Here is a 12,311-nt window from a genome sequence, read left to right as displayed (position 1 = left end):
ATGTAGAGAGGAGAGAGAGTGAGGAGATGAGAGCGGAGAGAGAGAGTGAGGAGATGAGAGCGGAGACAGAGAGAGTGAGGAGATGAGAGCGGAGACAGAGAGTGAGGAGATGAGAGCGGAGAGAGAGAGAGTGAGGAGATGAGAGCGGAGAGAGAGAGAGTGAGGAGATGAGAGCGGAGAGAGAGAGAGTGAGGAGATGAGAGCGGAGAGAGAGAGAGTGAGGAGATGAGAGGAGAGAGAGTGAGGAGATGTAGAGAGGAGAGAGAGAGTGAGGAGATGAGAGGAGAGAGAGTGAGGAGATGTAGAGAGGAGAGGGAGAGTGAGGAGATGAGAGCGGAGAGAGAGAGTGAGGAGATGAGAGCGGAGAGAAAGAGAGTGAGGAGATGAGAGCAAAGAGAGAGTGTGAGGAGATGAGAGCGGAGAGAGAGTGTGAGGAGATGTAGAGAGGAGAGAGAGAGTGTGAGGAGATGTAGAGAGGAGAGAGAGTGAGGAGATGAGAGCGGAGAGAGAGAGTGAGGAGATGAGAGCGGAGAGAGAGAGAGTGAGGAGATGAGAGCGGAGACAGAGAGTGAGGAGATGAGAGCGGAGAGAGAGAGAGTGAGGAGATGAGAGCGGAGAGAGAGAGAGTGAGGAGATGAGAGCGGAGAGAGAGTGTGAGGAGATGAGAGGAGAGAGAGTGAGGAGATGTAGAGAGGAGAGAGAGTGTGAGGAGATGAGAGGAGAGAGAGAGTGAGGAGATGTAGAGAAGAGAGAGAGTGTGAGGAGATGAGAGGAGAGAGAGAGTGAGGAGATGAGAGCGGAGAGAGAGAGTGTGAGGAGATGAGAGCGGAGAGGTCAGGGGTGGATGAGAGGGGCATGCAGAGAGGTCTTTAAGAGGAAATGGTGGAAGAACATAAAGGCAGCAGGTTTTTAGTAGTTATGCCCACATTGTGCCCCGCTTTTAGTAGTTATGACCACATTGTGCCGCCCTTTTAGTAGTGATGCCCCCACTGTGTCCCCCTTTTAGTATTTAGGCCCACATTGTTCCCCCCTTTTAGTAGTTATGCCCCCATTGTTCCCTCCTTTCAGTAGTTGTGACCCCTTTTAGTAGTTATGCCCCCATTATTCCCCCCTTTCAGTAGTTATGCCCCCATTGTGCCCCCTTTTAGTAGGTATGCCCCATTGTTCGCCCCCTTTCAGTAGTTATGCCCACATTGTTCCCCCCTTTTAGTAGTTATGCCCCCATTGTTCCCCCTTTTAGTAGTTATGCCCCCATTGTGCCCCCTTTCAGCAGTTATGCCCCCATTGTGCCTTCCTTTCTTTAGTTATGCCCCCCATTGTTCCCCCCTTTCAGTAGTAATGTCTACATTGTGCCCCCTTTTAGTAGTTATGCCCACATTGTTTGCCCCTTTCAGTAGTTATGCCCCCATTGTTCCCCCCCTTTCAGTAGTTATGCCCCATTGTGCCCCCTTTCAGTAGTTATGCCCCCATTGTTCCCCCCCTTTCAGTAGTTATGCCCCCACTGTGCCCCCTTTCAGTAGTTATGCCCCCATTGTGCCTTTCTTTCTTTACTTATGCCCCCATTGTTCCCCCCTTTCAATAGTAATGTCTACATTGTGCCCCTTTATGTAGTTATGCCCACATTCTGCCCCTTTATGTAGTTATGCCCACATTGTTCCCCCCTTTCAGTAGTGCCACCTCTGCTCTGTTAATAAAATAAACAATGAAATACCCACCTAGCTGCTCGGCAGCGGGCACTATGCCGTCACACATGGCGCTGCTGTGTAGGAGGAGCACAGGATGATTTCTGGGCAGCCACGTTCCTACACAGGACAGCAGTGTGGAGCGCCGGCAGTTGAGTTTAATGGTAAAGCGGGGATCGGGCGACTGTCAGCATCCTAGGGATGCACAGAGAGGGACATACCTCAGCCCTACAGGGACCGAAATCCAGGACTGTCCCACCGGATCCAGGACAGTTGGGAGGCATCAATAAGCGGAGGGAAAAACCATAGGATCATAGCGGAAAACGAAATGAGAACAGTGGCAGATCCGTCACATGACCGAGCCCGCGGATTATAATGGGGTCCGCTGGGTTTCTAATGGAAGACAACACAGCGACTTCAGTCAGGACGATGGACCGGTCCGCTCTCCTGACGTCTCCGTGAATACTGACCTCCCCATGAAAGAAAATCTCAGGAGCATCTCTTCTTGGCATTGATTGGACAGGGGAGGGACACACCCTTTTGATGAAGGATGGAACTGTCCAGTTGTCACTTCAGACATGCATTTTCAGGAGGAATAATAGAGGAACAGCAGTTCTAATAAAGACCCCACATAACCATTATTACACGAGGAGTACGTTACTACAGCAGACATGTCAGGAGAGTGGACTGGGGCGCCGCTGATCTGCACCGTGGGAGGGATTTCTATAAATTATTACTCTTGGAAATGAGTCTGGAATTTCATTTTTATATAATTTGAAAATAAAAACCTAAATATGAAGGCGACTCTGCCAGCACCATAAATTATATGAAGGGGGGGGGGTGATGGGCGAGAGCATCTTAAAGAGACAGTCCCCATTTAATGAGAGTTTTCTCCATACACATAACATAAAGTAATAATAAATCGAGGGGCGGGTTGGTTAAAGGGGCATTCCGGTAAAAAGACAAGCTATCCCCTTCACTGGGTACAGGATAACTGTGAGATTGGTGGAGGTCTGACTGCTGAGACCCCTGATGGTCATGAGAACTGGGGTCCGTGTCCTGTTTGATTGGAGTGATGGTCGAGCATGTGCACTGACGCTCCATTCAAACCCTGTGGGACTGCAGGGGATGAGTGCAGGACTCGGGGTTCTCAGCAGTCCCATAGACATCGGACATGGGACCTCCAGTTTCATGATTGGTGTGGGTGGTCCGATCCCCACCCATTTAACAGATATAACTGCTGGCACTGGATACCCCTTCAAAGTAAAATAAGCATAAAACCTCATACACACCTCCTAGAAATCTCCTAATGTTTTATGTATACAGCTCCTTTGCAGAGCGATGTGATAGCAGAGTGTAGTCTGATCCGGGAGTATGACTGCAGGATAAGACTACATAGGGTTTGTAGTCTGTTACCATGGAGACACAGGTCTGCATAGAAGCTGTGAACACAAACAGCAGGAAATTATTATTTTAATGAGGGCTATTTGTAAAACTGGACCTTCTCTTTAAAGGGGTCGTCCAAACTTGGAGCTGACAACCCCTGGGGTCCTCTCCCACCCCCCCCCCCCCCCATGTCTGTCTGAACATTAAAAACCCACTCACCTGTCCACGCTGCCGCCACTGCTCTGTTCCCGTCCGCTTCCGATCCCCGAAGGACCAGAATGTGGTTTGCCCCCGTGACCGTTGCAGCCAATCACAGGGCTCAACGGCTTAAACAGTTCATGTGCATGGATGGGGGCAGCTGTGGTCAGGTGACAGGTGTGACAACCTGCACGTGGAGGTAAGTAGCTTCTACACTGACCATTACACCGCCAGTCTCCGGCCCATGGACATCTCGTCCATCCATCCCCAGATGATGCAGTACAGTCGTGGCCAAAAGTTTTGAGAATTACATAAATATTGGAAATTGGAAAAGTTGCTGCTTAAGTTTTTATAATAGCAATTTGCATATACTCCAGAATGTTATGAAGAGTGATCAGATGAATTGCATAGTCCTTCTTTGCCATGAAAATTAACTTAATCCCAAAAAAAACTTTCCACTGCATTTCATTGCTGTCATTAAAGGACCTGCTGAGATCATTTCAGTAATCGTCTTGTTAACTCAGGTGAGAATGTTGACGAGCACAAGGCTGGAGATCATTATGTCAGGCTGATTGGGTTAAAATACCAGACTTGACCTGTTAAAAGGAGGGTGATGCTTGAAATCATTATTCTTCCATTGTTAACCATGGTGACCCGCAAAGAAACGCGTGCAGCCATCATTGCGTTGCATCAAAATGGCTTCACAGGCAAGGATATTGTGGCTACTAAGATTGCACCTCAATCAACAATTTATAGGATCATCAAGAACTTCAAGGAAAGAGGTTCAATTCTTGTTAAGAAGGCTTCAGGGCGTCCAAGAAAGTCCAGCAAGCGCTAGGATCGTCTCCTAAAGAGGATTCAGCTGCGGGATCGGAGTGCCACCAGTGCAGAGCTTGCTCAGGAATGGCAGCAGGCAGGTGTGAGCGCATCTGCACGCACAGTGAGGCGAAGACTTTTGGAAGATGGCCTGGTGTCAAGAAGGGCAGCAAAGAAGCCACTTCTCTCCAAAAAAAACCCATCAGGGACAGATTGATCTTCTGCAGAAAATATGGTGAATGGACTGCTGAGGACTGGGGCAAAGTCGTATTCTCCGATGAAGCCTCTTTCCGATTGTTTGGGGCATCAGGAAAAAGGCTTGTCCGGAGAAGAAAAGGTGAGCGCTACCATCAGTCCTGTGTCATGCCAACAGTAAAGCATCCTGAGACCATTCATGTGTGGGGTTGCTTCTCACCCAAGGGAGTGGGCTCACTCACAATTTTGCCCCAAAACACAGCCATGAATAAAGAATGGCCCCAAAACACCCTCCAACAGCAACTTCTTCCAACAATCCAACAACAGTTTGGTGAAGAACAATGGATTTTCCAGCACGATGGAGCACCGTGCCATAAGGCAAAAGTGATAACTAAGTGGCTCGGAGACCAAAACGTTGGCATTTTGGGTCCATGGCCTGGAAACTCCCCAGATCTTAATCCCATTGAGAACTTGTGGTCAATCCTGAAGAGGCGGGTGGACAAACAAAAACCCACTAATTCTGACAAACTCCAAGAAGTGAATATGAAAGAATGGGTTGCTATCAGTCAGGAATTGGCCCAGAAGTTGATTGTGAGCATGCCCAGTCGAATTGCAGAGGTCCTGAAAAAGAAGGGCCAACACTGCAAATACTGACTCTTTGCATAAATGTCATGTAATTGTCGATAAAAGCCTTTGAAACGTATGAAGTGCGTGTAATTATATTTCACTACATCACAGAAACAACTGAAACAAAGATCTAAAAGCAGTTTAGCAGCAAACTTTGTGAAAACTAATATTTGTGTTATTCTCAAAACTTTGGGCCACGACTGTACAATATAACACATAGGCTCTGGCTACCTCATACCATACAGACCTATCCCCCATGTGTATGTGGCCCCTGGGGCCAATTTATGACACCGAATTTATATCTGTCTCCTTCTGATAAAATGTCCTCGGACTTGTTTAGCGGTAACATGTCACTGACCATGACGCCTGTACTGGTATCTCCCGGCATAAGATCCTGGCTGTGGCGCCGCTTATCCGTTACGTGCATAAAATTACCAAGGAAGTGATAATAGTAACAAATGCCGGGGTCACTGATTATCAGGGGCGTCTGCATTTGCGGGGTTGCGGTGGACCCCCAATGGTAACGGCTTTCAGGGATTCTAGCTTTTTATTTTTATTATTTCCTGCTGTTTATAGCATTCAGAGATAAGACCCACAACAGCCACATGAATGTAGGAACCTGACTTCTATAGGAGAGTGTTATGGACATGCTCTGTGACCTGTGCAGGGAGGGGGTACGTTTTTCCCATCTACTATTGTGGATGGTGGATCCTGTTCTATATATGTCTATCTAATGTCTATCATCCATCAATGTGACCTGTGCAGAGGTTATTGTGCAGGGAGGGGGAGGAGGTAAGTTGTGTCCATCATCTATTGAGGATGTTGAATACTGTGTTATAGCTATCACTTTATCTAGGTTACCTGCCAATGTAATCTTGTCCATGAGGACAGCCCAGTGTGAAAACAGCAAGATTTCAGGACTTTTTAAAAATTTTATATAGATAATGACATAGTTAAAAAAAATAAAATAAACCTTTGGCGCAGGCAGTACGTCCCCCCCTCTCAGTCTGGAAGGGAATGAGGGACAGCTGGCTATGAAGAGGTTAAAATAAATGCTTACTGATTTAATGTAATTGCAGGGCTTGTCTCTGGTTAGCTGTATGTGAGGATACACACTGCTCTGTGTGCTGTGGGAAGTTGTCTGCGTTCTGATTGGTCCTGCTAGTTCATGTGAGGAGAGCAAAGGCTTATGGGAAGTGAGGGAAATACAGGACGGCCTCAAGGAAGGGCAAAGATCAGCACAGGAAGAGCAGCGGAGGCCATCTTAGGACGTTGCTGAAATAGAGGCACAGAGAAGTAGGGTTGCTAAGGGCTGAATACAGACATCAGAAAGGTAAAATTAGCTGAAAAATGCAGCTTCATGAATATCTTCCCTTCAGCATCACATATGTTAGGAATTTCATTTTTGGTAGTGAAATGGCAGTTACACTTTAAAGGGATTCCGTCGCCTCTTTTTACCCTATAGAGATGCGGACATGCACGGCTAGATCGCCGCTAGCATGTCCGCAATATACCGGTCCCGTATCTCTGAGTGGTTTTATTGAGTGTAAAAAAAGATTTTATAGATATATGTAAATCAGCCTGGTAAGGAGCCCCAGGGGCTGCACTAACCGCTCTGAAGCCCAGCCACGGCCGATTCCACGAAGAGAAGGAACTGCGCATGCACAAGCTCGCGCACCGCAAGATTACGGCGATCTGACTTTGTGAGCATGGAGGAGATTCGTGGAATCAGGCGTGGCTGGGCTCCAGAGCGGTTAGTGCAGCCCCTGGGGCTCCTTACCAGGCTGATTTACATATATCTATAAAATCATTTTTTACACTCAATAAAACCACTCAGAGATACGGGGCAGGTATATTGCGGACATGCTAGCCGTGCATGTCCACAGCGCTATAGGGTAAAAAGAGGTGACTGAATCCCTTTAAGGACAGCTCGGTGCTGCCAAAACCCGGAGCGGCACTTAAAATCCAGTCCGGTGTTTGACCCCACCTGCCTGCAAATCAGCCCAGCAGCGCACGCTGGGAGGAAAATACCTGTTTTCCCAGACCATACCCTTTACCGTGTCACAGCATACATATGTCCATTCCGCAAGAGATAGAACATGTCCTATTCTTGGCCACAAATGCGGACCACGGACTGAAGTGAATGGGTTCGCAAAAAGGATGCAACACGGTCGTCACCTGTATTTTGCGGATCTGCGTTTTGTGAACCAGAAGATATAGACGGTCGTGTGAATGCCCCCTTATGTAAAAACCTCCTCTTCTATAGAACGATGGGTCCTCAGGGGTGGTCTCAGCACGACAACCCCTATTTATGTGCCCCCATTGGAGGATGAGGATCTCATAGGTCCCCCTGGTAGGAGCCAGAAAGGTGAGACCCTGGGCAAGAACTTCTCCCGCTCTGCTGGGTGTGACCCCTCCGTGTATTTCAGTGGTCGCCATTACAGCAGTGCTATGTAAAAACCCATCCCCAAAACAGTTAGAAGGGAGATATAGATACGGTACAATTATACAAACAGAACCCCCCATTTATCAATGTGCCATAACGGAGAGGAGTAGGGGGGTCCCAAAACCTGTTGCAATTGGTTCATATGTATCAGTATAGTTCACCCATGTGCACTCAGAGTACTAAATACAGACATATTCAGAATAAGATACCTGATCGCTGATGGTTTCCACGTGGCAATGAGGACTAAAAAAGTAGATGAGTAACGATATATATTACACCGATATCTGCTGACTATGGAGGCAACGTTCGGCCTCATGCACACGACCGTGTCCTTGTGCCGTCTGCATTTTTTTTTTTTTTGCAGACCCATAGACTTCAATGGGTTCGTAGTCCGCATTTAGCGTTTTTTGTAGAACTGACATACGGATGCGGAAAGCATTCCGTGTCGGCACGGATCTTAAAGATGTCAAACATAGATTCAAGTGTCAGGCGGTAAACACTCTAATGTAAGCGAATGAGAAACGTCAAGAGGATAAGGGGGCGTCCCCTCAGCCCGGCCATTGGCGGACTTTGCTGACCGTTTGCAATATTATGTTCATGGGGGGCAGACGAGTCCTCTGGGGTAATAAGAAATAATCAGGTTGGATTTGAACCAGTTCAGGCTACTTTCACACTAGCGGCAGGACGGATCCGACAGGGTAAATAGCCTGTCTGATCCGTCCTGCCGCTAGTGTGAAAGTAGCCTCAGTCCTTCATTACCTCCTATAGAGAAGAGCGCCAGGATATGCCCCCTACATCCGGCTAAGGGGTCATTCACACGACTGTGCCGTCTTTTGTGGATCCGCAAAACCCGGATGCCGCCTGTGTGCCTTCCGCAATTTGCGGAACGGAACAGGAGACTCATTATAGAAATGCCTATTCTTGTCCGCAAAACCGGCACGGAGTGCTGTCCACATCTTTTGCGGCCCCACTGAAGTGAATGGGTCCACACCCGAGCCGCAAAAAATGCAGCTCTGATGCGGAAGAAAACCACGTTCGTGTGAATGAGCCCTAAGCCAAATTCGAGCATAAATGTAAGTAAATGGAGCAGCGGTGACAGCTGCAGAGCTATGTGATTTGGCCCCAGCTAGCAGTAGACCCGCTCTCTGCTGCCACCTGCTGCTGGAAAACGTATAGACCCAGTTTACTGGTGGTTTACAAATATCCATACCTAAAAAGTTTTTTTTTTATGTAACGCTATGAAAAAAAATGCTGATGATGACTGATAGCGTGAGATCTATTCACAGATGTGCCCCCTACATTGTAAGATACGACTCCCTATTAAGTTTTTTACTAGCCTAGAAGTCAATTCCAGTCCCTGCTACCAGGAAGAGGAAGGCCGTACTAAGGGCTCATTCACACGACCGTATGAATGAGTCCGCATCAATTCCACAAAAAATATAGACCATGTCCTATTCTTGTCCGCAATCGCGCGCAAGAATAAGCATTTTCTATATAGCGCCGGTCCTGTGCTTTCCGCAAGATGTAGAACGCACACGTCCGGTATCCGTATTTTGCGGACTGAAAAACACGGCATGGTCGTTTGGATGCACCCTGAGGCCAAAGCTCTAGAACAGGGGTCTCAAACCCTGCCAGATATATGGGTCGCACACATGCGTGTGTCGCACTCACCGCCCCTGAGCTTCAGCCCAGGAATGACACCCAGAGCTCCCCTAGTAAATACACAAATGAGGGGGCACACCTGATAAAATATGGAGTGCAAAGGAGGAAGCCGGTTTGTTCCGGCGATACGCGTTGGGTGCGTTCTCATTCTCACAGGTCCACTATACCAGCGGTCATTTAGGTTTGACAATTTTTGTATTCAAACTTTATTTTGGTTTGCTTGTATTCTTAATGGTCTCACCTCATTTAACATTTGCTTTATGCTTGATATTGTATATCTATGTGCTGGTTTATAATATACATGCTTAATTGTGGCATTTAGTGGACCTGTATGTGTCGGTTATATTTACTGCATACCGCACTTTGTTCTATTGTATACCATTTTTTAATCTGTATTTGTTGGTGTGTCTAATAAACTTTATATTTTTGATAATAATTGTTGATGGTTGGATGTGCATATACAGTCATGTGAAAAAATTCGGACACCCTTTGAAAGCATGTGTTTTTTTGTAACATTTTTAATAAAAGGTTATTTCATCTCTGTTTCAACAATACAGAGAGATTAAAGTAATCCGACTAAACAAAGAAAACTGAAGAAAAGTCTTTTCAAGATCTTCTGTAAATGTCATTCTACAAAAATGCCTATTCTAACTGAGGAAAAAGATAGGACACCCTTGCCCCTAATAGCGAGTGTTACCTCCTTTGGCTGAAATAACTGCAGTGAGACGGTTCTTGTAGCCATCTACCAGTCTTCGACATCGGTCTGAGGAAATTTTACCCCACTCCTCAATGCAGAACTTTTTCAGCTGTGAGATGTTTGAGGGGTTTCTTGCACGTACAGCCCTTTTCAAGTCACCCCACAGCATCTCAATGGGATTCAAATCTGGACTTTGACTTGGCCATTCCAGGACTCTCCATTTCTTCTTTTTCAGCCAATCTTTGGTTGATTTACTAGTATGTTTTGGGTCATTGTCATGTTGCATGGTCCAGTTCCGCTTCAGCTTTAATTTTCTAACTGATGGTCTCACATGTTCTTCAAGCACCTTCTGATACACAGTAGAATTCATCGTGGATTCTATGATGGTGAGCTGACCAGGTCCTGCTGCAGCAAAGCAGCCCCAAACCATGACACTTCCACCTCCATGCTTCACAGTTTGTATGAGGTTCTTTTCTTGGAATGCTGTGTTTGGTTTACGCCAAACATGTCCTCTGCTGTTGTGTCCAAATAATTCAATTTTGGACTCATCTGTCCAAAGAACATTATTCCAGAAGTCCTGGTCTTTGTCAACTTTATCTCTGGCAAATGTCAGTCTGGCCTCGATGTTTCTCTTGGAAAGCAAAGGTTTCCTCCTTGCACACCTCCCATGCAAGTTAAACTTGTACAGTCTCTTTCTGATTGTAGAGGCATGTACTTCTACATCAACAGTAGCCAGAGCCTGCTGTAGTTCTCGAGATGACACTTTAGGGTTTTTGGAGACCTCTTTTAGCATCTTGCGGTCTGCTCTTGGGGTGAACTTGCTGGGGCGACCAGTCCTGGGCATGTTGGCAGTTGTTTTGAAAGCCCTCCACTTGTAGACTATCTTCCGGACAGTGGAATGGCTGATTTCAAAATCTTTTGAGATCTTTTTAAATCCCTTCCCAGACTCATAGGCTGCTACAATCTTTTTTCTGAAGTCCTCTGACAGCTCTTTTGCTCTCACCATGGTGCTCACTCTCACTTCAACAGTCAGGAGCACACCAAACTAAATGTCTGAGGTTTAAATAGGGCAAGCCTCATTCAACATGCAGAGTAACGATCTACTAATTATGTGCACCTGGTGTGATATACCTGTGTGAGATCTGAGCCAATTTAAGAGGGAATACATGTGAGGGTGTCCTATCTTTTTCCTCAGTTAGAATAGGCATTTTTGTAGAATGACATTTACAGAAGATCTTGAAAAGACTTTTCTTCAGTTTTCTTTGTTTAGTTGGATTACTTTAATCTCTCTGTATTGTTGAAACGGAGATGAAATAACCTTTTATTAAAAATGTTACAAAAAACCACATGCTTTCAAAGGGTGTCCTAATTTTTTCACATGACTGTATGGGGTGGTTCTCATGACTCTCTCTTGGGTCAGTTACATTGTCCAGAGCTCCCCTAGTGGTGAGGGGAGAGGGGTATCACTACCTGTTTTTTGAAATAAATTTCACATGGCAGGACAACCTCTTCTTAAAGGGATTCTGTCACCAGGTTTCACCCCTTTAAGATAAAAAATATGGTTATGTTCAGCGAGCTTTAACTATTCCTAATGTGGTCTTATAAATGTAATCTGTAGGCTCATTTTGCTAAAAATACGCTATTACTAACCTGTCAGTCATAAAAATAAGGTGCCCAAGGGGATGTAAATGGCTCCAAGCTGCCGCCCTCACCTGCTGCCGCTCGTGCCCAGCGCCGTCTCATAATCTTCTGTGACGCTTCCAGCTCTCCTGCTGTAACATCGCTGTGAAAGCCTCCCTCCTCCCTCTGTAACATCGCTGTGAAAGCCTCCTGCTCTCTCTCCCTCCCCCCTCCTCCCTCTGTAACATCGCTGTGAAAGCCTCCTGCTCTCCCTCCTCCTGCTGCTGTAACATTGCGATGTTACAGCAGGAGGAGCGGGGAGGGAGAGCAGGAGGCTTTCACAGCGATGTTATTTTTATGACTGACAGGTTAGTAATAGCGTATTTTTAGCAAAATGAGCATACAGATTACATTTATAAGACCACATTAGGAATGGTTAAAGCTCCCTGAACATAACCATATTTTTATCTGGAGGGGGTGAAACCTGGTGACAGAATCCCTTTAATGAAGACCCCAGATGAGACCCCAAAATGAATACAGGTGACAAGACCAGTCCCCAGAATTCATATAGACCCCTAGATAAGATCCAAAAATGAATACAAAGCTCCAGACCCCAAAATGAATGCAGATCAGCCCTGAAATTCATACAGACCCCAGATCAGAACACAAAGTTACAGACTACAGATAAGACCCCAGATCAGACTGCTGCCCCTCTATAATCCCCAACTAACCCCTCTGTCCCCTAAATGCAGACCTCGGAGCAGACAAAAAATAAATACTCACCTCTCCTCCGCTCCCTTTTAAACATCAGCAAGCAGAGATCTTGAAAACTGTTACGAATTGATACAAAAAGTATATTGGAAAGTTGTATAACTTTTAAGGAGGGTTTCCAGTACTTATATATTGATGACCTACAGTATTCTTTGGATAGGTCATCAATATCCGACCGGTGGGGGTCCTTCACCCAGCACCCCCACCCATC

Source organism: Bufo gargarizans, chromosome 3 (assembly GCF_014858855.1).
Source record: "Bufo gargarizans isolate SCDJY-AF-19 chromosome 3, ASM1485885v1, whole genome shotgun sequence".
Classification (NCBI taxonomy): Eukaryota; Metazoa; Chordata; class Amphibia; order Anura; family Bufonidae; genus Bufo; species Bufo gargarizans.
The sequence above is the reverse complement of the archived record's forward strand: the minus strand, read 5'-3'. Positions refer to the sequence as shown.